This window comes from Meles meles, chromosome 20 (assembly GCF_922984935.1).
Source record: "Meles meles chromosome 20, mMelMel3.1 paternal haplotype, whole genome shotgun sequence".
NCBI classification, from domain to species: Eukaryota; Metazoa; Chordata; class Mammalia; order Carnivora; family Mustelidae; genus Meles; species Meles meles.
In genome coordinates, this window is record NC_060085.1 from 58,328,173 (window position 1) to 58,356,152 (window position 27,980).

General features: G+C 42.4%; 1 pseudogene; it reads right to left on the reverse strand.

Annotated features, from left to right (window-relative positions):
- Nucleotides 1–11,100: 11,100 nt before the first annotated feature.
- Nucleotides 11,101–26,553, reverse strand: LOC123932237 (annotated as a pseudogene).
- Between the last annotated feature and the right edge of the window lie 1,427 nt (nt 26,554–27,980).

The following is a 27,980-nucleotide window of genomic DNA, read 5'->3' on the forward strand; positions in this document are numbered from 1 at the left end:
TTTTTTTATTTGACAGACAGAGATCATAAGTAGGCAGAGAGGCAGGCAGAGAGCGGGGGAAGCAGGCTGTCTAGCAGAGAGCCTGATGCGGGGCTCGATCCCAGGACCATGACATCATGACCTGAGCTGAAGGCAGAGGCTTTAACCCACTGAGCCACCCAGACGCCCCAGAACCTACTTAAAAAAAAAAATAGAAGAGGCAATTTAAATTCATCTGGTACGAAAAGTAAGAATGATACAGACAGGGCGCCTGGGTGGCTCAGTGGGTTAAGCCGCTGCCTTCGGCTCAGGTCATGATCTCAGGGTCCTGGGATCGAGTCCCGCATGGGGCTCTCTGCTCAGCAGGGAGCCTGCTTCCCTCTCTCTCTCTCTCTCTCTGCCTGCCTCTCTGCCTAGTTGTGATTTCTCTCTGTCAAATAAATAAATAAAATCTTTAAAAAAAAAAAAAAAGAATGATACAGACAAAGGGCTCATCTTGAGCAAAGACACTGAGTGTTGGAAGTACCCCAGCACTTTGGTTGAACACAGGATTGGTGGGTTGGATAGGGGCTGGAGTTGAGGCTGGGAAGATCTGTTGGGCCCAGGTATTGGAGATGCTTTTTTGTCTGACTGTGTTATATATGATAAACTGACTTCCATTATCCATTCCCAACTCCTAATGTGCCTTCATATGCTCCATAGGCTAGAAAACCAAAAGTTTCACTGCCTTCCTTGCAGGTAGAATTCTGGGTAAGATTGGCTCCACCAGTTAAACACATGGATGCAGCTAGGAGTGAGGTGGATGCCATCATTTTGCTTCTCTGGTTGTAACTGCTGGCTGGCATGGCCTGGGAGATACCGGATTTCAGCAGCAGTTCAGCTTTGTGGGAGCTAAGAGATTGAAAGTTGCAGCAATGGCAAAGGCTTCCTTAGATCCGGTGGATCACAGTTCAGGTAACAGTCTCCTGACTTCTCTGCTTCCTGTGGGAGAGATTGCAGCTCCAGTGGTTGGCCAGTTCTGCTGTGTCATTCTGGGAGCTGGCTTAGAGGTCCAGCAAAGCCATTCCTCTAGGCTCACCAATGATTTTATAAGTGCCTAATACTTTGCATGAAATCCCCTTCTGATTAAAATTGCTAGAATGGGTTCTGCTTCTCATAACTGAACGGTGATTAATGCAGAGGATATGCAACTGGAACTGACTATCCAGCTGCATTCCACCTAAAACGTGGGCCCAGCTCAGCCTCTGGCTTATGTTCTAGAGAGCCTGTTGCTGTTATGCCCAGGAGGCAATGTAATCACCCCCTACCAGAAAGCCCCCTCGGCCTGGCCTGCTGTAAGTGGAGAATAGGTCACTTCTGAGGGTGAGTTAGGGTAAGCATAAACACAGCCTTCTTGGCAGAAATCCTGCTTCTGACAATATCAGTTGTAGGGGTGGGAAGATTTTCCCTTCTTCCCTTCTAGGTTCTTTGATCTAATAATCAAACTGACATAAGACAGATTAACAGGCTGAAAAACAAATTTACTTTTATACATACATAAGGGAGCCCGAAAGATAGGATACTCAAAGGTAAGTCAGGCAATTGAGGCTCATGTGCCATTCTGAGCTAAGGAATGGGATGGGGGTCTGGGGCTTCAAGGAGGAGGAGGGTAATTCAAAGGACAATAAGAAGAGCAGATGTTTGGTAATTAGGTGTTTGCCCTGCTATACAGATAGGCCTTTCGGCTAAAAAGTTATCTCTGGTAAGAGCGGTCTTTCTTAGCCAGGCTCCCCCATCCCGCCCCCATTATTTTAGGTAATTAAGGAAGAGGTAAAAGTTTTTTTGAGTCTGCTGGGTCTTGATTGCCTTCAGCTCAAAATAATCCATATGCCAAAGAGAGCATGTTCTCATGTTCCTCTCTTCCACACCCAAAAGTAGGGGTTGTACAATCCTGGTCATGACTCAGGCCACTTGAGTCTCTGCAAAATCATACTGAATGGGTTAAAACACCTATTATTACAGAGATTTGGGGCCTCTTTCATTTCCATACAAACAAAGCCATGGACATTATATCAGAGACTCTCGGAGGAGGTGAGGGGAGAGGTATTGGTGGTAGTGGGTACACAGAGAGGAGGGAGGGATCGCTTTGCATCCACCACACACAATAACACTTGATTTTGTAATGTTGATTTTTCTGGCTGTTTCAAGTTTTTGTTTTAATTCTCATATGAATACTTTTAAGTTTAATCATTGTTCATTTCTTTTAAGGTAGAGTAGAAAAATTTAATATGTGAAATAAAGCCAATTTCATGAGTAGTATTTCTTCAGGACATGTTTATTTTATTTTTGTTTTAAAGATTTTATTTATTTATGTATCAGAGAGAGAGAGAGCATGCACACAAGCAGGCAGAGTGGCAGGCAGAGGCAAAGAGAGAAGCAGGCTCCCTGCCAAGTAAGGAGCCCGATGCAGGACTCAATCCCAGGACCCTGGGATCATGACCTGAGCCGAAGGCAGTGGCTTAACTGACTGAGCCACCCAGTCTTCTTCTTCAGGACATGTGTTTAAAAGGCAAACCAATTAGGAGGAATTATTAGGTAAGTAATAGAAGAGCTTGCATGAAGACATGGTCCAGATTACGCAAGTGGCATGGCGTTTCCTAAGATTCGGAAAGCCCAATGCAGGATCACAGTGAGTCCTCCTGACAACTGTAGGATTTGCTTATTTTGTGGCCCCACTTTAGAATGGGGAGTGAGGGTCAGGAAATAGAAATGACCTGTCAGGGGCGCCTGGGTGGCTCAGTGGGTTGGGCCGCTGCCTCCGGCTCAGGTCATGATCTCGGGGTTCTGGGATCGAGTCCCGCATCGGGCTCTCTGCTCAGCAGGGAGCCTGCTTCCCTCTCTCTCTCTCACTCTCTCTGCCTGCCTCTCTGTCTGCTTGTGATCTCTCTGTCAAATAAATAAATAAAATCTTTAAAAAAAAAAAAAAAGAAAAGAAAAGAAATGACCTGTCAGGGTCACACAGCTGCAGTGGTCAGCGACAACGTTGAGATTCATTCCTAGCCGATGATCTCTTCACCCTTCTCCCACCCCCGCTTTATTTGTCATATACAGACTCTGAAAGCCACCAGTAATAACTAGATAACTTTGGAGAAGTGAGAATTCTCCCAGCCCACTTCCTCCTGGTGGCTGTGGTCATCCACCAGATCCCAGTTCCCCTCTGATGGGGGTGGTCTTTTGCAGAGAATGCTCAGGAGATCTGCCAGGTTTGGGGCCTGGACATCTAAATTGGCTGTCTCCTCCAACAAGCCAGGCTGGAAGCTTTAAGGCCAGGGAGATGGGAGGGGCCTGTCTGGGCCTCTGCTCCTTCTCCTTGCCCTTGTCTCTGGACTACAGTCTATATTTTAGGAAAATAAAAGAAAAAGGACAGTGGGGATGGCATAGGCAGTTGGGATGCTGTCTGAGCACAGGCCGAGAGTTCCTTCTCCAAAGTCAGTGACTCATGTGGCCCCAGGACTCAAGTTCAGAGCTGTTTGAGGCAGCAAATGGAAGAAGGGTAAGATCCAAGCCAGCCTTCCCAAGGATTCAGTGGCCATCAGTGTGACTCCTGGGCTAGAAGTTTCGATGCTGTCCTAGGTTGCAGGCTGGGGGGCCCTCAGACCCAACCAGCAGGGAAGGAGAAGGTCTTTTTGGGCATTACTGAAGCCCACTTCTCTTGCTCCAACCCAAACAACTTCTGTTTTATGTCTTAGATTCTAAAAGCAGTTTGAGAACCATTGCCCTAACATCTTCTAGGCCTCAGGTTTAAAGAAATGCTTGCAGGGCCCCATTCAGCCACTGGTTCCTAAGCCATCCAAGGCAGAAATCGATGAGTTAGAGGAAGGAGCAATGGCAGATGGGGACAGAGGAGCCCGGAGAACCAGGTGGGCAGAAAGGATACTGGGTCTCAGAAGCCAGTTTTTACCAAACCCTTTCTTCTTCTTTTTAAGATTTTATTTTTTGAGAGAGAGAGCATGAGCAGGGGGAAGGGCAGAGAGAGAGAGAGGGAGAAGCAGATTCCCAGCCAAGCAGGGAGCCTGACTAAGGGCTCAGTCCAAGGACCACATGATCAAGACTGAGCCAATGGCAGAAACCCAACTCACTGAGCCACCCAGGTGCCCTGTAGCAAATCTTCTTAAGTGCCTCCTATCATTTCCCTAACTAGCTTAGGAAAAAAAAAACACATTCATCTTTAAGTATATCCCCATGAAAACTTCATATATATATATGAAGTTTTCATGGGGATATACTTAAAATAAATAAATAAATATTTATTTATTTATTTTAAGATTTTATTTATTTATTTGACAGAGAGAGAGAGTGAGCACAAGCAGGGGAAGTGGCAGGCTGAGGCAGAGGGAGAAGCAGGCTCCCCACAGAGCAGGAGAAGTCTGATATGGGACTCAATCCCAGGATTCTGGGATGATGATGTGAGCTGAAGGCAGTCACCTAACCAACTGAGCCACCCAGGCGCCCCTCCCCATGATAATTTACCAATTACAAACACTGACTTTCCAGTGGAAAAACCTGGTAGACATCTACCTTAACCAAATGATCACACTTAATATCAGCAATATTGAGATAAAGTAACATTAGGGACCACCTGACAAGATGAATTGAGACAGTTCACATACAGCATTTCTGCCAAAAATGTAAATCCTAGATCTATCTAACAAGAAGGAAGCATCAGGCAGATCCCAACTAAGGGACAGTCTACAGACTAACTGGCCTATGCTCTTAGAAAAGGTCAGAAAAGACAAAGAAGGGCTAAGAAATTGTTCCAGATTAAAAGAGACTAAAGAGACATGAAAACAAAATGCAATGCCTGGTTCTGAACTGGATCTTGGGCTGGGGGGTGGGGTGGGGGGAAAGAGCCATAAAGGACATAAAGAGGACAGTGGAAGAACATGAATATGGGCTGTGAAGTAGATTATAGTACTGCATCAATGTGAAAGTTCTGATTTTTGGTAACTGTACTCTGGTTTTGTAAAAGAATGCTTTTGTTCTTAGGAAATAAACCCTGAAGGTAGGAGTAAGTATAAAGCTGTTTTCAATGTACTCTTAAATTGAGAGAGAGGGAATGATAAGGGAAAAAAACTTATAGAAGTAATAGATACTTGGGGTGCCTAGCTGGCCTAGTCAGAAGAGCATGTAACCCTTAATCTCAAGGTCATGAGTTCAAGCCCCCCATGGGGTGTAGACATTACTTAAATAAATAAAGCTTTATTTGTTTATTTTATAAAGAAAACTAAAATAAAATACATACTCAAGTCAAACAATGGAGAGTAAAGGAAAGAATTTCCCCCAGTCTTATGGCCTCTCAGACACAAGCACTGTCTTTGATCTTTAAAGTAGTTTTAAATATTATTTATTATTATTAAAACAATACACATGTATGGTTAAGAAATAGTAGTACTCAAAGGGCTTTAATAAAATCCAATGCCCCACCACTTCCTGATCTCGATTATGCTCCACAGAGCAATCACTTTTGACTATCTGCGTTTCTGGCAGTTACCTCTATAGTTCTAAATAATCTATTCATGGATATAGGATTGATGTTATCAACATCCTGCTCTCTGTGAGGACTTAAGTCACCTGTACCCTGCCATTCCCCACTCTTTCCAATAGAGTTTTTATCAATAGAATATTTTCCGTCCTTGTAACTTTAGGTTTCATGTTTTGTTCTGTCAAATCTAGACTGTATCTAAGTTCCAGGTTTGTCAGATATGGCTATTCTGGCACTGCTCTTCCCTTTGCCTCATTCTCCTACCTTCCTACTTCCGTGATCTGTGGTTTTAGTTACACACTGTTAAACTGTATAGTATTATGTTTTGTTCTGTAACCACAATGGTCTTCCTTGCTGATTCTGTAGGTTGGCTTTCAAAGTTGAAAAGTCCATAATTACTGCTATGATTAGGACTATATAAGCATTTTTACCTGCACAACCAAGCGGTATACTATGGTTACATTTCTTTTCTTGGGTGGCCTTTGACTTTGCTTGTATTCAACTAATTTTAGGGGTGCCTGGCTGGCTCAGTCAGTGGAGCGTGCAACTCTTGATTTCAGGGTCATGAGTTCAAGCCTCTCATGTATAGAGTTGTGTATAGAGTTTACTTAAAAAATAAAATAAAGGGGGGCTCCTGCGTGGCTCAGTTGATTAAGCATCCAACATGATTTCAGCTCAGGTCATAATCTTAGGGTCATGGGATTGAGTCCCTACACTGGGCTCCACACTGTCTACTTGAGATTCTCTCTCTCCCTCCATCCCTACCCTGGTTTGCACTCTCTGTCTCAAATAAATAAGTAAAATCTTAGAAAAAATAAAGATAAAAGGAAATAAAAATCAACTATTTCTACTTAACAGTGTCTGAAAGGTCTTCCATTTTTTACGATGACCAATTTGAGTCTATTGGATTTGAATTTTTTAAATTAAATTAAAATTTTTATTGAGGCAAAGTACATGTAACATAACATTTGCCTTCTTGACCATGTCTAAGTGTTTAATTCAGTGGCATTAAATACATTCATACAATTCTGCAACCATCACCATCCTCCCACAGAACTTTTCCATCATTCTGTACTAAAACTCTTTACCTATTAACAAATAACTTCCCATTAGCCCCTCCCCAGAGCTTGCTAACTACTGTTCCACTCACTCTATGAATTTGACTATTTTAGGAATAGTCAAACGGAATCATAGGAGAGGGAGCAAAATACATGATCACAAAATGTGCCACTTTGGCATGTGGATTATTTTGAGCTGAACGCAATGGAGACCCAGCAGACTCAAGAAAAACTTCTACCTCTTCCCTAACTATTTAAAGGAATTTAGATAGTGGTCCTGGCGTAGAAAGAGAGCTATTACCAAAGGTAACTTTTTACTGAAAGATTTACCTGTATAACAGGGCAAACAGCTAATTACCTAACATACGCTCTTCTCATTGTCCTGTGAATCACCCTCCTCCCCTTTGAAGCCCCAGGTTCCCCCCGCCCCCACCCCATTCCTTAGCTTAAGAAGGCACATAAGCCTCGATTGACTGACTTGTCTTTGGAATCTAATGGTCTTTGTGGGGTCCCCATATGTATGTCATTAAATATTTATCTCTTGTTACTCTGTCTTACATTAATTCACCAGCAAGGGGTAGAGGAAAGATTTTTCCTCCCCAATAGTTGGCAGGATGAACCACTAGCTGGACTCTGCTTGCTTGGAGGCTGGTGCAGCAGAGAGAGCCTGGGATCTCTGATAAGCATCAGCAGAAGGTAAGAATTCTTACCACTTCAGTCTCCTAGATCTCTGCCTGAAGGGACTGGTGGATGTGGGAGTGGTGACTCTTTTTCTCCCCTCTTTTTTCCTTTTTTAAATTTAGGTAAGTGGAATAAAATATTTGTGCAACTGGTTCCTTGGCTTTATGGACTCTGCTAAAGAATTGTTAGGAATACTCTTGATTTTTGTTGATCCTTTTGCTCCCAGAGATGGTCACTGATTTCCTGTGTCTCGGTTGTGTCATTTGTCACGAGGAAGAAAGCCATAGGGAAGAAAGCAGGCGTAGGCTTGTAAGCCTGCTGTTTGACCTGACCTCACAGCACAGTGAATCCATGGTCACCAGACCAGCGCTCACTTAGACAAACTTTGCCGTGGGTTAATGTGCACATGAGGTAAAGGAAGGGCTGTTGCTAAGGGACATCTTGGCAGCCAAAGCCACAAAATTGGGGGACATGGCTCTAGCACTTTAAAGCTATTAAGAGCGATTGCCACCTAACTCAGACAGACTCCTGTGTTAGGATAAGGGGGTCAAAGAACAGGTTAGACAGACCACAGGTTACCTGTCAAGCTCAAAAAAAATTCTGTGTAATGAGGCAATCTGTAAACCACCACACAATCCCTAACCCTGGGGCACGTCCCTCCTAGTCTGGCTCTGAGACCCAAGGCTTAGTGAAAGCTGTTAATGTGCATTTAAGAAAAACCAAATGAGGATTCCCTTTTGCCTTGTTCTGTGTCTTGAGGGCTTGGTTTTATGGAAAGTGAGGATATTCTCTTTGTGGTCTCTGCCAACCGGAGGGTGCATATGCTGGTGGATAGCCACGCGCTGTGGATCTGATAAGCAGGATTCTCTTTGTCCTGTGTACCAGCTTTCAAGGGAATTTGTCATAAGGGGTCCTGGTCCATAAGGGGCCTTTGTTGTCTCAATGTCTGTTGTCACTAATTTGGCTGGACAGAAATGTGAGTGTACCCCATTCGCAGCTAGATATTTTTCAGGCTAACTTTGGGAGTGAACTTTTTGGACGTCGTTAGAGCAGCATTTTTTTTTGTACTCTCCTTTGGAAACACCTCCTGGGTTCATGGTTAGGTCATAAAAAGGCTTACTGGGGGGAGCTTGGGTGGCTCAGGTGGTTGAGAATAGGCATTCAGCTCGGGTCATGATCCCAGGGTCCTGGGATGGAGCCCCATATAAGTTCCCTGTTCAGCAGGGAGCCTGCTTCTCTCTCTGCTCCTTGCCCCTGCTTGTGTGTACTGTCTCTCAAAAAGAAGGCACAAAAAATTATAATGGATAGCCTTAGGAACTCCCTTAAGATGAAAGAACACAAACTAGACTTAAAACAAAAATCAAACACAATGTGAATTTCTTTTCTTAAAATCTGGCCCTGGGGAACCTAGGTAGCTCAGTGGGTTAAGCCTCTGCCTTCGGCTCAGGTCATGACCTCAGGGTCCTAGGATCAAGCCCTGAGGAGGGAGCCTGCTTCCCCCCCCCCCCCCCGCCACCCACCTGCCTCTCCACCCACTTGTGATCGATCTGTCTGTCAAATAAGTAAATAACATCTTAAAAAAATATATCTGGCCCTGTGTGTCTATTTTAACTTTGTTTTCCCCACAAGATTTACAAAGACCACTCTGGCCTGATCTCCAGACCCATGATATATTGGTTACTCATGTAACTGCTGAAAATCAGGAAGTGAATTTAGCAGAAGCACCTGAGACAGGGAATAGGGCTTGGTCTGGCGGACTGTACAGTCAGGCTCTGACAGCATCAGACTTTCCTACCAATGTTCTTTGCAGGCATATTCTAGAATCGCATCCAAAGAATTCATGTTCCGAAGATGGCAGAAAATAAAATCTCATGTTATCCCTTCCTTTGCAAATCCAGACCTGTTCATTTTTGATCCTTTCACCCCAGGGATAATTATAACCTTCTTGCTTGCCTAGTTTTGTGTCCTAAGAACTTGGTTTGGGTTTCTGCTTGCCTGGGTTGTCCTTCTTTTGGTTACCTGTGGGAGTGACTCTGGATCTTGGGAAGGGGATATTCTTTGCACCCTCTTCGGGGGCTCCTTTTACATCAAAGGAGGGAATTTAATACAGTCAGGAATATTTACTGTTTGTTCTGGCTGAAAACTGACACAATACAGGCATACCTTGGAGTTACTGCAGGTTTGATTCCAGACATCAACAATAAAATGAATATCACAATACAGTCAAATGAATTTTTTTCACTTCCCAGTGAATGTAAAAGTTACATTTACACTATACTTGTCTATTAAATGTGCATTATGTTAAAAAAAACCAATGTACATACCTAATTAAAAATATTTTATTGCTAAAAAATGTTAACCATCACCTGAGCTTTCGGGGAGTCATAATCTTATTGTTGGTGGATGGTCTTAACTCGATGTCGATGGCTGTTGACTGATCTGGGTGGTGGTTGTCCAAGGCTGAGTTCGCTGTGGCAACTTCTTAAAATAAGACAATGCCACATCGATTGACTTGCCCTTTCACAAACCATCTTTCTGTAGCATGAGATGCTGTTCGGCAACATTTTACCCAGAGTAGAAATTCTCTCAAAACTGTAGTAGATCATCTCAAATCCTGACACTGCCTTATCAACTAAGTTCATGTAATACTCTAAATCCTTTGTTGTTATTTTAACGATCTTCACAGCATCTCCACCAGGAGTAGATTCCATCTCAGGAGACCACTTTCTTCATCACCCACAAGGAGCAAAAACTCATCCCTTCAAGATGCTATTCCCCCCCAACCTGCACTTACTTCTTCCCCTGAAGTCTTGGTCCCTCAAGGTCATGAGGATTGCAGTCAACTTCTTCCAAACTCCAGTTCATATTGATTTTCTGACTGCTTCCCATGAATCACAAGTGTTCCATTTTTTAATAAAGATTTTATTTATTTATTTGACAGAGAAAGAGCATGAGCACACAAGCAAGGGGAGAGGAGAGGGAGAAGCAGTGGGGAGCCTAATATGGAGCTCGATCCAAAGACCGTGAGATCATGACCTGAGCCGAAGGTGGACGCCTAACCCACTGAGACACCCAGGTGCCCCAAGAATCACAAACGTTGTGAATGGCTTCTAGAATGGTGAATCCTTTCCAGAAAGTTTTCAGTTGACTTTGCCCAGCTCCACTAGATCCATTATCTATGGCAACTGTAGCTTTACACGGTGTACTTCTTAAATAACAGACTTGAAAGTTGAAATCACCTCCTGATCCCTGGGCTGCAGAACAGATGTTGTGTTAGCAGGCATGAAAACAGCATCTCATCCATTGGAGCTTCTGGGTGCCCAGGTCCATGTCATTGAGCAGTCATAATTTGAAAGGAGTCTTCTTTGCCGAGCAGCAGGTCTCAACAGTGGCTTAAAATATCCAGTAAACTATGTTGGAAACAGAAGTGCTTTCATTTGGCCTTTTGCTCCATTTATAAAGCACAGTCAGAGTTGATTAGCATATTTTTTTTTAAAGATTTTATTTATTTGAAAGAGAGAGGGAGGGAGAGAGAGAGAGCACAAGAGTGGGGAGGGACAGAGGGAGAAGCAGACTCCCTGCTCAGCAGGGAGCCCTATGCAGGACTCAGCCCTGGGACTCTGGGACCAGGACCTGAGTGGAAGGCAGTCGCCCAACCAACTGAGCCACCCAGTTGCCCGATTTAGCATAATTCTTAAGGGCCCTAGGATTTTCCGCATGTAAATGAGCATTGGTTCAACTTACCGTCATTAAGCTGCATTGACCCCTAACAGTCTGTCCATTGACGCTCTGAAGCCAGGCACTGACTTCTCTCTGGCTCTGAAGGTCCTCGATGGCCTCTTCTTGCACTACAAGGCTGTTTCATCTGCACTGGAAATCGTCGTGTAGGGCGGCCACCTTCACTCGTGATCTCGGCGAGATCTGGACGTCGCGCTGCCGCTTCGGCACCAACCCCCGCTGCTGCACTTGCTCTTTTCTGTCACGGAGACGGCGTCTCTCCTTCACCCTCGTGAACCGCCCCTGCCGGCTTCGCCCTTCTCTTCTGCAGCTGCCGCACCTCGCTCCGCCTTCACAGAGCGACAGGGAGAGGGCCTTGCTCCCCATGAGGCTCTGGCGAAGGGAATGCTGTGGTGGTTTGATCTTTCATCCAGACAACGAAAACTTTTCTCTGTATCAAAATAAGGCTTTTTTGCTTTCTTATCATTCACAGATTTATTGGAGTAGCACTTTTTTGTTTCCTTCAAGAAATTTTCTTTTGCGGGGCGCCTGGGTGGCTCAGTGGGCTAAAGCCTCTGCCTTTGGCTCAGGTCATGATCCCAGGGTCCTGGGATTGAGCCCCACATCCGGCTCTCTGCTCAGCGGGGAGCCTGCTTCCTCCTCTCTCTCTGCCTGCCTCTCTGCCTGCTTGTGATCTCTCTCTGTCAAATAAATAAATAAATAAAACCTTAAAAAAAAAGAAATTTTCTTTTGCATTCATAACTCTGACTGTTTAGCATAAGTCCTAGCTTCCAACCTCTATCCCAGCTTTTGACAGGCCATGATCATGAAACTGATTCATTTCCAGCTTTTGACTTAAAATGAGAGACGTGTGACTCTTTTTTCACTTGAACACTTGGAAGCCATTGTAGGTTTATTAATTAGCCTAATTTCAAGTGTGTTGTGCTTCAAGGAATAGGGTGAACCGAGGAGACGGAGAAAGAGATCGGGGGCAATGGCTGGTTGGTGGACGAGTCAAGAACACACACAACACTTGTCAATTAAGTTTACTGCCTTATGTGGGCGCTCCAAAACAATTACAGTAGTAACACCATAGGTCACCGACCACAGATCACCATAACAAATATAGTAATTATGAGACAGTTTGACATATTTTAAGAATCACCAAAATGTGACACAGAGACATGAAATGGGCATGGTGCCAACAGACTTGCTCAATGCCAGGGTGGCCTCAGATCTCTAATTTGTAGAAACAACAGTATCTGAGAAGCATAATAGAGTGAAGCATGATAAATGAAGCATGCCTATATTTAAAAGGAATTATTTTTTTGTTTTAGACCTTCTCTAAGGTAGAATAAAACTATGTACCCAGAGGGAAAGAAAAACATTCTAATAAAGGTGTATGGGTGTGTCAGTCCTTCATTATACAGACTACAAACCAATTCTTTGAGGAATTAAGGATAACTGCCCTTATCTTACAAATCTATGAAAATCTAGAAATACAGCTCTAGAGGCATTTCAAACCCCACCTATTCCTTTTTACCAATCCAGAAACCTAAGTACTATTGGAATACTTACTTTAGGAAATCAAAGTTCTTTTTTTCCCCCTTTTTTCTTTTCTTTTCTTTTTTAAAGATTTTATTTATAGGAAACCCAAGTTCTTAAAAGAACTCGCATTAAGACTATTTGTCAAGACCAAATAAAAATCTTTTTTTAAAAGATTTTATTTATTTGACAGAGAGAGAGAGCAAGAGAGGAAACACAAGCAGGGGGAGTGGGAGAGGGAGAAGCAGGCTTCCGCTGAGCAGGGTGCCCAATGCAGGACTCAATCCCAGGTCCCTGGGATCATGACCTGAGCTGAAGGCAGATGTGTAACGACTGAGCCACCCAGGCGCCCCAACAAATAAAAATCTTAAGTGTCTTCTAAAAGGCTTTAACCATCTGAGCAGATAGACTTATCCCAATTGTTCTTTTATAACGTGATTTTTACATTATCATATCTATTTCATGGCTAAAATTTAAAAATGAAACTATAAGGTTTCTGTGTCTGTATTTTTATGTGTCCAAATATGTATATTGTAGATATGTGGCATTTTATCCCTGTGGGTGGTATCACCAAAATTAACTTGTAAAAGAACTTTCTTCAATTGGCTTAAAGAAAAATGAAATGCTTATATAATTAAGTTCTTAGAAATACAACAGAAAGTAACCCAAATACTTTTTATGTTCAATTGATCTGGAAATATATTTAGTATTAAAGCTAGTTTAAGTTTGTTGGCTTAATTAAAATAGCCATACCTTCAGAATTATCAGCATAAAATATATTTTTATTCTACCTGGATTTACCAAAAGTCAAATAAGCTCATGCCATCTCCATTCCAGAATTTGTCAGCAAGAAAGATAACTTAAGGTGATGGTTCGCTTTTTAATGTTTCATGAAATTTTCCTTTCTAAGCATAATTGTTAAGAGCAAGTGAATTAAATAGATGTAAGATAACAGTTTATAAATCAGCATTCCATCAATACTTATGTTTTATGTCTACTTAAATACTTTTCCCAAATCTTTTTGGTAACTTAAAACTTTAGTTTTGCTATGTTAAATTAAATGATGTATAGTCATTACATATCCAAATAAGATAAAATATTGAATGCATTTTTAAAAGATTTTATTTATTTGATAGAGAGAGCGTGCACAAGTAAGGGGAGCAGAAGAGGGAGAGGGAAGGGAAGAAGCAGGTTCCCCACTAAGCAGGGAACCCAACGTGGGGCTGGATCCCAGGACCCTGGGGTCATGACCTGACCCCAAGGCAGATGCTTACCCGACTGAGCCACCGAGCTGCCCCAAAATACTGAATATTAATTATTTTATCTCCTGCCTATAAAAGCCTTCCTTTAAAAAAAAATAGATTTATTTATTTATTTTGGAGGGAGAGAGGGTACACAGGAGGGAAGGGCAGAGGGAGAGAGAGAATCCAAGCAGACTCCTCCCTGCGCACAGAGACTGATGTGGGGCTCCATCCCATATCCCTGAGATCATGACCTGAGCTGAAATCAAGAGTTGGATGCCCAACTGACTGAGCCATCCAGGTGCCCCAAAAACCTTCCATTTTGTATAGCTCCTTGGATACTGTTCTATTCATGAATCTTCCTAATCAGATGTTCAAATTTTACTCAGTTGAATTTTTTAAAATGGAATTGAAGATATTTGGGTCTTTTGGTAAACATGTCTTGTGTCATGTTCAAAGATTGTACTGTGAAGAAGCATATGATTCCGGAAATTATGAAATGCATTCCTAAATTTGCCAATCTAAAGAATACCAATATAATACAATTCAAAATTGCTTATTCTTAGTTTTCACTAGAAATTAAGGCTTCTAGGGGCGCCTGGGTGGCTCAGCGGGTTAAAGCCTCTGCCTTCGGCTCAGGTCATGATCCCAGGGTCCTGGGATCGAGCCCCGCATCGGGCTCTCTGCTTGGCTGGGAGCCTGCTTCCTCCTCTCTCTCTCTCTGCTTGCCTTTCTGCCTACTTGCCTACTTGTAATCTCTATCTGTCAAATAAATAAATCTTTAAAAAAAAAAAAGAAATTAAGGCTTCTAAGGGTTAAGAATTCTAATTAACATATGTAGTTAAAGTTACTAGAAATAATAAGGGAAACATCTACATATGCAAGGAAAGTAGGATGTTTGTTTTTGGTAAAAGATGGTATAAGAAAAGGAAATGAATTTTTGTTGAAGGAAAAGAAAGTTGTAGGTTTGGAAAAGCAATGTTTGGAAAGAAATTTTATTTTTATTTTATTTATTTATTTTTAAAGATTATTTATTTATTTATTTATTTATTTGACAGACAGAGATCACAAGTAGGCAGAGAGGCAGGCAGAGAGAGGGAGGAAGGGAAGCAGGCTTCCTGCCGAGCAGAGAGCGATGCTGGGTTCGATCCCAGGACCCTGAGATCATAACCTGAGCAGAAGGCAGAGGCTTTAACCAACTGAGCCACCCAGGTGCCCCGGAAAGAATTTTTTTTTTTTTTAAGATTTTATTTATTTATTTGACAGATAGAGATCACAAGTAGACAGAGAGGCAGGCAGAGAGAGAGAGGAGGAAGCAGGCTCCCCGCCGAGCAGAGATCCCTATGTGGGGCTTAATCCCAGGACCCTGAGATCATGACCTGAACCGAAGGCAGAGGCCCAACCCACTGAGCCACTCAGGCGCCCCCCTGGAAAGAAATTTTAATGGGTGGTCAAACTTGCTAACATTTAATTAATTAACATTAAATTAAATTAATTAAATTAAATTAAGTTGAATTTTATTTTATTTTATCATTATTTTTTAAAAGATTTTACTTATTTATTTATTTGTCAGAGAGAGAGAGAGCACAAGCAGGGAGAGTGGCAGGCAGAGCAGGCAGAGGGAGAAGCATGCCCCCATGACTCCATCCCTTGAACCTGGGATCATGACCTGAGCCCTCGAGGTGTCCCGTATTTTATTTTTTTAAGATTTATTTATTTTGAGGGTGGGGAGAGAGAGAGAGAGTAAGAGAGAGAGAATGTCCATGTTAGCAGAGGGGGAGGGGCAGAGAGAGAGAATCCCAAGCAGATTCCCCGCTAAACGCAGAGTCAGACAAAGGCTCAATCTCATGACCTTGAGATCATGACTAGAGCCAAAACCAAGAGTCTGCCAATTAACCGACTGAGCCACCCAGGCGCCCCAGTTAAGTGAGTTTTAATAAAAAAAAAAAAAAAAAAAAAAAAGCTGGTGCAAAATTAGAGTTGTTTTTCTCTTTCTAAAAAGCACAAAGTTTTCTTGGACATTTGGTATGCTATTGGTAACAGACAGCAAAAGAAGTCTACCTTTTAAATAAACTGCACCAAAAACGGAGAGTCTGTTTTACCAAAATAATTTTCTGTGCTTTAGTATGTCTTTCATTGGTTTTGCTCAGAACTATATAACATTTTGCATTTGCCCTTAATCTTTTGTCATTTTGGTTCAATAGATTATTATTGTTTCATAATGACCTGTGATCCTATTTGGTTAAGTGTCCAAACCACTTGATGTTTTTGACAAAGTTTCTGGAATCAAATTCTCAGCAAAATCTTTTTTGACTGCAGAACCACCTGAGTGGCCCAGGTGGATGGCATCCAACTCTTGGTTTCAGCTCAGCTCATGATCTCAGGGTCATGGGATCGAGCCCTGCATTGGGTTCCCTGCTCGGTGTGGAGTCTGCCGAAGAGTCTGTCTCCTTCCCCCTCCCCCACTCGCACTTGCTCTCTCTCTTTCTCTAAAATAAAGAAAACTTTAAAAATATGTTTTGACCTCAAACTAAGTTTTGAGAACTTCCAGAGGGTCCTGGAACATCTCAAAAGATTTGTTGTCTCTCCCTATAGAAAGAGAGCTGTTAAAACCAACCGGGCTTCTTTGGTATGTTAAATTACAGGGAAAGAATTATCAAATAAATGATGATAAACCTTCTTAGATTATATTGTATGTTATTGATATTATTAATAAAAGTATTCTAGAAATTGTATGAAATTCCTAAAATTCTTATATGTACCAGTATTATCAGTCATAATTCTAGTTACTGGGACACCTGGGTGGCTCAGTTGGTTAAGCCGCTGCCTTCGGCTCAGGTCATGATCCCAGGGTCCTGGGATTGAGTCCTGCATCGGGCTCCTTGCTTGGCGGGGAGCCTGCTTCTCTTTCCGCCTGTGCCTGCCACTCTGCCTACTTGTGCGTGCGCGCTCTCTCTCTCTCTGACAAATAAATAAATTTTTTAAATCTTTAAAAAATAATTCTAGTTACTAACTTAAAATATTTTATGTCATACAAATAACCACATTTATGTGTTAATTCTGCTATAATGAACTCTCATCAGATCTTTAACAATATGGGCATTTAAAATGCTTTTGTCATTTACAGATAGTTGTTTTACTCTGATGTTCTGCAAAGTATTCTTGCAAAAGTACTTCTTCAAGGAGATTCAAGGGAAGAAACCTTGACAAGTTCAGGTTTCTGATAACTTGAGACTATAAAACTGGGCTAGGTAATGGGGGCCTCTGGCTGGCTCAGTCAGTAGTTTTCTCTTAATTTTAAGAAATTTTTAAAAATATATTTTTTAAAGATTTTATTTATTTATTTGACAGATCACAAGTAGGCAGAGAGGCAGGCAGAGAGAGAGAAGGGGAAGCAGGCTCCCCGCTGAGCAGAGAGCCCGATGTAGGGCTCCATCCCAGGACCCTGGGATCATGACCTGAGCCGAAGGCAGAGGCTTTAACCCTCTGAGCCACCCAGGCGCCCCTTAAAAATATTTTTTGAGAGAGAGAGAACATAAGCAGGGGGAGGGATAGCGCAAACTATCCACTGAGCAGGGAGCCCAAGGTGGGACTTGAATTGATCTCACGACCCTAGGATCATGACCTGAGCTGAAGGCAGACACTTAAAACCACCTAAGCCACCCATGTGCCCCTTTAAAAAAAAATTTTTTTTTTTTTAAAGATTTTATTTATTTATTTGACAGAGAGAGAGATCACAAGTAGATAGAGAGGCAGGCAGAGAGAGAGGAGGAAGCAGGCTCCCCGCAGAGCAGAGAGCCCGATGCGGGGCTCGATCCCAGGACCCTGAGATCATGACCCGAGCCGAAGGCAGCGGCTTAATCCACTGAGCCACCCAGGCGCCCTAAAAAAAATTTTTTTTTAATATTTAGAAAATTTATTTATTTGAGAGAGAGGGTAGGTCATATAACTCTTGTTCCCAGCCTTGTGAGTTGAAGCTCCATGCTGGGCATGGAACCTACTTTAAAATAAGGTAAAATACAATACAATACAGTATAATACAACCTTTACCAAAACAAAACAAAACAAAACAAAACATCCCAAAAAACTGTGCTGGGTAAGAATTTCCAGAGTCAATGAAAAACTGGATTCAGGTGGAGCAAGTATTAATTATTTGGAATGATGGGAATGCAAGCTGTTGCAGCCACTCTGGAAAACAGCATGGAGGCCCCTCAAAAAGTTGAAAATAGAGCTACCCTACGGCCCAGCAATTGCACTACTGGGTATTAACCCTAACGATACAAATGTAGTGATCCGAAGGGGCAACTGCACCCCAGTGTTCATAGCAGCAATGTCCACAACAGCCAAACTATGGAAAGAACCTAGATGTCCATCAGCAGATGAATGGATAAAGAAGATGGTGTATACACACACACACACACACACACTCACACACACACACACCCCAAATATTACACAGCCATCAAAAACTGAAATCTCACCCTTTGCAACAATGTAGGTGGAACTAGAGGGTATTAGGCTAAGTGAAATAAATCAGTCAGAGAAAAACAATTATCATATGATCTCACCGATATTTGGAATTTAAGAAACAAGGCAGAGGATCATGGGGGAAGAGAGGAAAAAAATGAAACAAGATGAAACCAGAGAGGGAGACAAACCATAAGAGACTTTTTTTTTTTTTAAAGATTTTATTTATTTATTTGACAGAGAGAGATCACAAGCAGGCTCCTTGCCGAGCAGAGAGCCCGATGTGGGACTCAATCCCAGGACCCCGAGATCATGACCTGAGCTGAAGGCAGCAGCTTAACCCACTGAGCCACCCAGGTGCCCCCATAGGAGACTTTTAACCTCAAGAAACAAACTGAGGGTCGCTGAAGTGGAGGGTGGTGGGGGGATGGGATAATGGGGTAATGGATATTGGGCAGGACAAGTGTTGTAATGAGCACTGGGTATTATATACAACTGTTGAATCATAGACCTATACCCCTGAAACAAATAATACATTGTATGTTAATTGAATTTAAATTAAAAAAAGAATAAAAAAAAGGAATTTGAGATTAAAAAAATTAAATAAAGTGGAATTGATAAAAACAAAAAATTATTTGGAAATGAATGATTAAAATTTTTATGACTTTTGGGAAACATTTTATGGATTTTTGTTTCTCGGGATTTAAGGAAACCTTTTTTCTCTCAAGTTATCAACAATTTGGTAAGATATACCTTTGTGAACAAAGATGGAACAACTTTTCTCCCTACCTGATCCGTCTAGAATTTGGTAACTCCTAATGAGTGAGTATTCTTATTTTCATGGCAACAGAATTATTTGCATAAGGTCAATAAGAATCTGTTCTCCTTGTAACAGGACACAATTGGAAACATAGATTATATTACCAAGGCTTTGACTGGAATGTCACATTTGAGGGAGGTGTACATAGACTCTGATATAACCAGACAGTGTTTAAGTTTTGTTTTTTTTTTAAGTGATCTCTACGCCAAATGTGGGGCTTGAACTCACGACCCTGAGATCAAGAGTCAGATGCTCCTCTCTCTGTCTGAGCCAGCTAGGTGAACAGACAGCTTTAAGGGACTAATACTGACTTTATGGAGCCAATAAAGCCCCATGGAAAAATTGGCCTGGTACCTTGCTTACAGGGTTCCCGGGAGCCTTACCAGGTGAATAAGGAAGGTCACATCCTGGCAGGTGCAGGACTTTTAGGATATTCTGAAAATCTCAAAAAAAGAGGAATGCACCCAAATCTATAGACACTGCAGGCACAACATGATGCTAGTCCTCAGTATGGCTTGTTAACCTAGAGGAGCTTTTAAAAGTTCAATCTGAGGGACGCCTGGGTGGCTCAGTCAGTTGGGTGTCTGGCTTCAGCTCAGGTCATGATCCCGGGGCCTGGATCCAGCCCCACATCAGGCTCCTTGCTCAGTGGGGAGCCTGATTCTCCTGTTCCCTCTGCCATTCCCCCCACTTGTGCTCTCTGGCTCCATCACTCTGAACAGGAGCTAATAATGTACTGTATGGTGACTAACATAACATAATAAAAAAAAAATAGAAAAAGAAAAGTTCAATCCGAGATTCCTTATGAAAAATCCCAGCAAAGTAGATTTAAAATAGCCTACAAGGTCGATCACTATTCTTGCTGCACTTATGTATATGATCAGGCCAAGCTGATTGAAATTAGACTGGGTTTGCAGAGGCATTAGTCTTGCTGTGGTTAGCTTTGATAAAAATGGGGGTGATTGTAGAGAGAAAACTTATGTTTCATTAATACACCTTTGTGCATATCAAATTCTAGTGCTGTTAATTCTCTTTGGGAATTTGTTTTCTACCTGTAAACTGGATCCTGACTTATTCTAGTTTCCTCCAATATTTGACTAAATTCTCCAAATGTTTCCAGCTTTCCTCCTACCCTTCTGCCATGGAATCCTTGAGAACTAAAACTGCCATTTTTCTGAAGCCATGCAAGCTAAAGTTGACAACTTGATATAAACTTCAGAGAAATCACCACAACAGCTCATGTATGGACAATCAGGTCTGTCGCAATGTGACCCCTCAGTATGATCACCAGTGACATTCAAACTAGAACCCAGAAAAATCTGTCAGATTGCCTCTGCCTGAAGATATTTTGAGCCAGGCCTCTAGAAATCGTCCTGTCTCACTGCCTTCAGAACTCAGAGACCGGGTTTACAATCTGTTCCAGTCATTAATCATTGTTTTTCTTTTGTTTGCATAGAAATGCCTCTTGTGACACAGCCCTAACTTTGGGAGTCCACCTGAACCACCACGTCCTGAAGTGAGAGACTCAACTGTTTAACTGAACTGACCGATTCTCAGTATTAAGAGAGTGGTTCAGTGAGATGGAGCCATCTACCAACTCAAGTTCAGCACTGTGACACTTCCTGGGGAAATTTCCAAGGTGGGACTGGGGGGAGGGGCAAACTATGTGACTACGAAATGTGCCATTTTGGCTGGTAGGTTATTTCGAGTTGAAGGCAGACTCAAGAAAAACTTTTATTTCTCCCAAATCACCTAAAAGGATTTAAATAGGGCACCTGGCCCAGAAAGAGGGCTACTACCAGAGATAAATTTTTATTTGAAAGTCTTATCTATAGGGCAGAGCAAATGTCTAATTACCAGACATTTGTTGTTCTTATTATCCTGTCACCTTCCTTCCCTTTGAAGCCCCAGGCCCCTATCCCATTACTTAGTTCAGGATGGCATAAAATCCTCAACTGATGGGCTTGTCTTTGGGTCTCATGTTCTGATGGACTTTCTCTATGTATGTAAGTAAAGGTTTTTCTCCTGTTAATCTGTTTTATATCAACTTACCAGCTAAAGAACCTAGAATGGTGGAAGATAATTTCTTCCTCCCAACGCATGCAATATTTGTTCTTTCATCCTTTTGGCTTATTTTGTTTAGTGTACTTCCCTCAAGTTTCATCAGTGTTTTAGCAGTGTTAGAATTTCCTTCCTTTTTAAGGATAAGTAATATTCTATAATATTGCATGAATACATCAAATTTTGTTTATCCATTCATTCAGTGATGGACTTTTGGGTCCATCATTTGGGCCACTTTGGGCTCTTGTAAATACTTCTGCTATGAACACTGGTGTACAACAATTGTTTGAATACTTGCATTCAATTCTTTGGCAATATACTCATAAGTGGAATTGTTGAATCATATAGTAATTCTACGTTTAAATTTTGATGAAGGCCAATTTATTGCCTGCACTGTTTTTTTTTTTAAAAGATTTTATTTATTTGACAGAGAGAGATCACAAGTAGGCAGAGAGGCAGGCAGAGAGAGAGGGGGAAGCAGGCTCCCCGCTAAGAAGAGAGCCCGATGCGGGGCTTGATCCAGGACCCTGGGATCATGACCTGAGCTGAAGGCAGAGGCTTTAACCCACTGAGCCACCCAGGTGCCCCTACACCGTTTGTTTTATATCCACAAAATATGATTGAATCCACTGTCAAAAAGATGTTGTGCTTGGGCGCCTGGGTGGCTCAGTGGGTTGGGCCTCTGCCTTCGGCTCGGGACATGATTGGGATCGAGTCCCGCATCGGGCTCTCTGCTTGGCAGGGAGCCTGCTTCCTCCTCTCTCTTTTTCTGCCTGCCTCTCTGCCTACTTGTGATTTCTGTCTGTCAAATAAATAAAATCTTTAAAATTAAAAAAAAAAAAGATGTTGTGCTGTTTTCGCCTAAGAGTTTTATATATAGTCTTACCTCTTACATCTTTGATCCACAGAATGTAGATTTTATAACTTGTTAATTTAGTGATCTTCAAAAAATATCAACCCTCGGCACCTAGGTCGCTCAGTCAGTTAAGTGTCTGCCTTCAGCTGGAGTCTTGATCCCAGGGTCCTGCATATTCCTCCCTCTCCCTGTGCCTCTCTCCCTGCTTGTGCTCTCTCACTTACGCTCTCAAATAAATAAATAAGTAACATCTTTAAAAAAAAAAAAAAATCCTAGCCTGCAGGGCTCTCTGTGATTTGGTTAACACTTTTCTGATTTCAACAAATTCTAGGAACACAGCCCACACCATGCTGTTTCTCAAATATGCCAAGCACATTCCCACTTCAAAGCATTTATACTTGCTATTCCTTCTTCCAGGAGGACACTGCCTTCATATCTCCGATTATTCATCCCCTTCTCAAGGAGGTCTTTCCTGAGCACCTTATCTAAAGTGCCATCTTCATTTCTATCCTACTACCCTGCTTTTGTTTTCTTATTAGCATTTGTCATTGCCTAACATGTTATTTGTTTCTTCCTCGTGCCCCCCCCCCAAAGAATATAGACTTTAGGGGAGCAAAGATCTTGGCCTCCCTCTTACTATAACAAGATCCTCAAATTTTTATCTGAATACATAGATGCTCAGAATAAAGGCACTTAATGGTGGGCAATGGGTGAAAAACTTCTAGGTCATATCCTTAAAAATAAGGAGTGTCCAGGATCTATAAAGAACTCCTCAAACTCAACACACACAAAACAGATAATCATATCAAAAAATGGGCAGAAGATATGAACAGACACTTCTCCAACGAAGACATACAAATGGCTATCAGACACATGAAAAAATGTTCATCATCACTAGCCATCAGGGAGATTCAAATTAAAACCACATTGAGATACCACCTGACACCAGTTAGAATGGCCAAAATTAGCAAGACAGGAAACAACGTGTGTTGGAGAGGATGTGGAGAAAGGGGAACCCTCTTACACTGTTGGTGGGAATGCAAGTTAGTGCAGCCACTTTGGAGAACAGTGTGGAGATTCCTGAAGAAATTAAGAACAGAGCTTCCCTATGACTCTGCAATTGCACTGCTGGGTATTTACCCCAAAGATACAGATGTAGTGAAAAGAAGGGCCATCTGTACCCCAATGTTTATTGCAGCAATGGCTACGGTCGCCGAACTGTGGAAAGAACCAAGATGCCCTTCAACGGATGAATGGATAAGGAAGATGTGGTACATATACACAATGGAGTATTATGCCTCCATCAGAAAGGATGAATACCCAACTTTTGTAGCAACATGGACGGGACTGGAAGAGATTATGCTGAGCGAAATAAGTCAAGCAGAGAGAGTAAAGTATCATATGGTCTCACTTATTTGTGGAGCATAACAAAGAACACGGAGGACATGGGGAGATGGAGAGGAGAAGGGAGTTGAGGGAAACTGGAAGGGGAGATGAACCATGAGAGACTATGGACTCTGAAAAACAACCAGAGGGTTTTGAAGGGGTGGGGGGGTGGGAGGTTGAGGAACCAGGTGGTGGGTAATAGGGAGGGCACGTACTGCATGGAGCACTGGGTGTGATGCCAAAACAATGAACACTGTTATGCTGTAAATAAACAAATAAAAAATAAAATTAAATTAAATTAAAAAAATAAAAAAAAATAAGGAGTGTACCTCCTTTTCTCTCTCCCCACTTAAGTCTGGCTAGAGTTGGATGTGGTGGCAACCAGTATTAGACTATTTAGATGATGATAACTCCTTGGAGATGACAAAGCAACAAGTTAGATGGAACCTAGGTACCTACTGATTTCTTTTTTTTTTTTTTTAAGATTTTATTTATTTATTTGACAGATAGAGATCACAAGTAGGGAGAGAGGCAGGCATAGAGAGAGAGAGAGAGGAGGAAGCAGGCTCCCCGCCAAGCAGAGAGCCCGGTGCGGGGCTCGATCCCAGGACGCTGGGATCATGACCTGAGCGAAAGGCAGAGGCTTAACCCACTGAGCCACCCAGGCGCCCCTTTACTGATTTCTTGAATCAAAGCTGTTAAAAGGGCGCTTAGGTGGCTTGTCGGTTGGGCGTCTGCCTTCTGTTCAGGTTGTAATCTCTGGGTCCTGGGATTGAGCCCTGCATCAGGCTGCTTGCTCAGGGGGCAGTCTGCTTCTCTCTCCCTCTGTTCCTCCCCCCCCACATATTCTGTGTCTCTCTGTCGCTCAAATAAATAAATAAATAAAACCTTAAAAAAAAAAGCTGTTGAAAATCTTGGATTTTTCTTTTTTTTGAGAAAGAGCACACTTTATTTGAAAGAGAGCATTGCACATAACCAAAAGATGAAAGCAGCCCAAAGGCATCCTACATACCATGTTCTAAAAGATACAAAGGATGATGGGTAAAGAGGATTAAGAGTACACGTAATATGATGAGCGCTGAGTAGTGTATAGAATTACTGAGTCACTGTATCATAGTCCTGAAACTAATATAACACAAACACTAATTATACTTGAATAAAAAACATTTTTAAAAAGATTTTATTTATTTGAGGGATGCCTGGGTGGCTCAGTTGGTTAAGCGGCTGCCTTCAGCTCAGGTCATGATCCCAGCGTCCTGGGATCGAGTCCCACATCGGGCTCCTTGCTCAGCAGGGAGCCTGCTTCTCCCTCTGCCTCTGCTGACACTCTGCCTGCCTATGCTTGCTCTCTCTCTCTCTCTGGCAAATAAATAAAATCTTTAAAAAAAAGATTTTATTTATTTGACAGAGAGATCACAAGGAGGCAGAGAGGCAGGCAAAGAGAGAGGGGGAAGAAGGCCCACTGCTGAGCAGAGAGCTCAATGAGGGGCTCGATTCCAGGACCCCGAGATCATGACCTGAGCCGAAGGCAGAGGCTCAACCCACTGAGCCACCAGGTGCCCCTAAAAAACATTTTTAAAGATACATAGGATGTTTTGCTAAGAAAGATCAACTAGAATATGTATTCCTTTGGGGGCGCCTCCCCAGTTATATCTCTCTGAGGGGCTGGGATAATCCTACCCATTTCTTTGAAGGTAACTGTGGTTCACTAAAGACAGAGCCATTCAAGGGTGCCTTCTTGTTTTTCATAAAAACACTTTTAGGGGTGCCTGGGTGGCTCAGTCATTAAGCGTCTGCCTTTAGCTCAGGTCATGATCCTGGAGTCCTGGGATAAAGCCCCGTATCAGGCTCCCCACTCAGTGGGAAGCCTGCTTCTCCCTCTCCCACTCCCCCTGCTGGTGTTCCCTCTCTCACTGTGACTTCTATCAAATAAATAAAAATTTTTTAAAAATAAAAAAACCCCAAAAAACATTTTTAGATTTCTTTTTGAAGTCTCCATTTGTTACTTTCATTCTACGTTCTCTCGAGGTCAACAGACTAGCTTCTGTACAGATGGCCTTGTTGTCAACACCAGGGAGGTCAGCTTTAGCCACAATCAAGTCGCCTATGGTTACATCAGCAGCAGTCAGCAGCAGCCAGCATCGTCCTGCTTGCATGAATCATCCTTCTTAGTCCTTTCACTGGGCAGGGGGACCTTGCTCTCCCTGTCAGTGTGGCCTGATCTGGTAAGTGCCTGATCTCAGTTTCTTACTCGGTTTGTGGCCACGATAACGCACACGTCTTCCCTTGAATTAAATCTATTCAACTGCTTCCACAGCTCTAGTATTGTTGGCTGAATTTCTCTCTTACCCCAGAATCTGAGTAATATTCTTTTGTTCCAATAGCATCAATTTCATCAATAAAAATGATGAATGATACATGTTCTTCAGCATCTTGAAACGACTCCTGTAAAAGTTTGGGCCAATCACCTAGGTACTTCTGAGTCATTCAGAGCCAGCTATGCTCAAGAAAGTGGTTTGCTATTGCTTTGGCTAGTAAGGTTTTACCTGTGCCAAGTGGACCATAGAGAATGACTTCCTTGGGGGCTTTATACCCGTTTTTTTTTTTTTTTTCCCATAATATTCCGAATGAGCAAGAGGAAAGTCACAGATTCCTCGATTTCCCTATTTGGTAGTCTGATCCCCCAGTAACAGCACAGATCTCCTGGAGGGACTTTTCACCTTCATCGCTGTGACCAGGGGATCCATATCACCCCATCACAGCATGTACCTTGTGGTCGAGCAGGGCCGAGCAGCTGGGTTCCAGGAGATTGTTGTCTATGAACAAGAAATGCTGATGTGGTGTTCTCAGCGCACAGATGTAGACACAATGGCATGTCTTTGATCATCACTGACCTCTTCCAAGGCTCCTACCAACTTGGGTAGGAACTGGCTGCCCTCAGATCATTCACCTTTGATCTTTCCTCCTTACTTTTCTCCTAAAGGCTTCATTTATTCCTGATTTCTAATGAATTCTTCCTCCTCTAACTTTAATAATTTTAACTGGCACCAAATGTGAGGGTCACCAATGGCAGTTTGCTGACAAGTAAGTATCTGATCCCTTTGTTTCCTTCTTTTCCCCACTCTAGTTGGTATACAAGGTTCATATTTCTTTTTTGTTTCCTTGTCATCCTTCTTGCTACCTCCAGGACCATGACCACCACTACTCTGACTTTGACCCATCTTGCTTGGGCTACTCGAGCCAAGATTGGACTTCTATGTGGTGACACATTTTCATCTTTTTAAAAAGATTTTATTTATTTCTTTGAGATAGAGAGTGAGAGAGAGAGCAAGAGAGCACACTCAAGTAGGGGGAGTGGCAGGCAGAGGGAGAGGGAGAACCAGGCTCCCTGATGAGCAGGGAACCCAGTGCAAGTGCAAGGGTTGATTCCAGAACCCTGGGATCATGACCTGAGCCAAAGGCAGACACATAATCAACTGAGCCCCCCAGGTGCCCCGACACATTTTCATCTTAGTAAAGTAACTATTATTTTGCATCTCTGTCATAGTAGCTGTATTTATTTCTTAACTCTGAGCTTTCTACCCACTGTGCCTCAGCCAAGAGAAGGGAGGAATATCAACCAACAGAGCCTACCACAGTGACCAGTAAGTTCCCTCTTGTATTAATCTCAGTGTATTCCCAGTCTTAGAATGGGGAATAGAAAGGAAAAAAAAAAAACCCAAAACATCATTCTTGCTGCTGCATAGAAGCATATTATCTCAACTATTTATAAAGCTACATATGCCCATGGATGCAAAAAAAACACTAGAAGAAAATACTTAAAAATGTTAAGTGGAAGGGCGCCTGGACGGTTCACTTGGTTGGGTGTCTGCCTTTGATTCAGATTATGATCCCAGGGTCCTGGGATCTCTCCCTCTCCCTCTGTCACTCCCTCTGCCGCTCTTCCAGCTTGTGCTCGTACTCTCTCATTCTTACTCTCTCTCAATAAGTAAATAAACAATATATTAAAAAATGTTAAGGGTGAAGATTCAGTGGAAAGAATTCAGGGAAGAAAAAGAAGTACTGTGAAAGAGAAAAAAGAGAAAGAAGATTTTTGGATTGGGAAATGGAAAGAATAATGATGCAATTTTCATGCAAGTCATTAAATCTGTCATTCTTGTTACATTACAGTAACATAAACACCTTAACGAATCCACTGTGGATTCAGAAAAAATTTTTCTCTGAAAGTATTAGAGAGAATGACTGTGCTTGTTCTGTGCTTCCTGAAACATGTGCGGTAAAACGGTATTCCTGAGACACAATCATGGCAAAAAGAGCTTTTTCTGTGGATGAATACAGTATCTCTCCCTGGAATTTTATAGGCGCCGAGAAATCCTGCCGTTAGGAAGCATGATTCACGTTCCTCAATGAAGCTTTACTGTGACAGGTATTTTTTATTGTTCACATCTACACTCTCTTCTTTGTCTTACAACCCTGATTTGTTCAGAGCAACATGCCCAGCTAAAGAACCATATTTTCTAGCATTCCGTGCAGCTAGAGGTGGCCGGGTGACGTGGTTCTAGGGAGTGAGGTGGAAGTGGCGGTTGCTGCGTGAAGCTTCCTGAAGAGTTCATAAAAGAAAGACCAACTGGGCGCCTGGGTGGCTCAG